This window comes from Rhyacophila brunnea, unplaced genomic scaffold (genome assembly GCF_057557595.1).
Source record: "Rhyacophila brunnea isolate RB1 unplaced genomic scaffold, BYU_Rbru_1.0 scaffold_80, whole genome shotgun sequence".
Lineage (NCBI taxonomy): Eukaryota > Metazoa > Arthropoda > Insecta > Trichoptera > Rhyacophilidae > Rhyacophila > Rhyacophila brunnea.
In genome coordinates, this window is record NW_028233351.1 from 1638720 (window position 1) to 1639995 (window position 1276).

Here is a 1276-nt window from a genome sequence, read left to right on the forward strand (position 1 = left end):
TAACGGATATAATAAATACATTTTTGGTTTCCCCATTCTTGAATTTTGTTGGATTTAAGAATTAAATTACAGATTTAATCTTACAAGAACTGTTTTTACGGCTATTTTATTACACATCAAGTACATATTGCGGAGAAAAATATGTGAGATATAACAAAATTCGTATTAGAATTACATCCCGGTGTATATTGAATTTTTAAAAATTTACTGATTTTCTTTAGCTAATTTATCTTACATATAAGTATTCTGATAAGGTTAGCTAAATGATTTAATATGGATACACAAACTAATATTTTATATACTTTTTTTACCTTTTAGATTATATTGGCTATAAATAGTTTTTTTGTTTCAACTTAATGCAGAGAGCTGTCAGTAAAATTTCGGATGTGTGTTTTTTATTTTAAAGCATACATAAATTATCAATATTATATATATAAAAGAAAAATATATGGAGCAATTAGAAAAATGGTTGATTAAGAGATATATGGTTGCGCATTTAGTTAAATCGTTTTGCTGTATTAAGTATAATAAAAAATTTTATTATATATTTAATAGAATTATACATAAAAAGGGGATTAAAAGATACATGTGCACTTCAGTGTAATAAGCCGTTTTTATTTATAATTTATTCATGGTTCATGAACATTGCGAAATTTCAATTCTTAACAATAACAATCAATTAGAGCCAAAACATGTTTTTAAAAGGCAACAGAATCAAGATGATTTGGAGTTATTCAATTAAATTTGGTAATCATACACATGAAAATAGAAAAATGACATTCGAAAACATTTCTAAAACTGAATCAAATTATAAAAAATCTTTGTTTATAGATTTTATTTTTAAGATCTAGTATTTGAATAACGTTCATTATAAATGAATTTGAAAATTTCCAATAAAGATAAAGCAAATAAAATAGATAAATGAAATTAGTTTATATAAAAGATACATGGCAAATTCACAATTAGATACTACAATATAAAATTTTGTTTGTATATTTCATAAAATAAAACCAGACATTTTATCATTATTAAATCTTACAAAGATTTGCTCTTAATATATATTAGTTTAGCATAGCATCAATGATAGTCTTGTTTTTTTATAAGAAATCACTTAAAATAGTAAAGAAATATTTTTGCGAATTTCGCAGGGTCATAAGCATCTTGTAAATACCAAATATATATTTAACCAGAAAAGGATTGTCAAATATAACATTTTTCTGCGAAGCATAAATCTATATAAATTGCACTGTCAATAATGTTAGCATTATATCAAAAA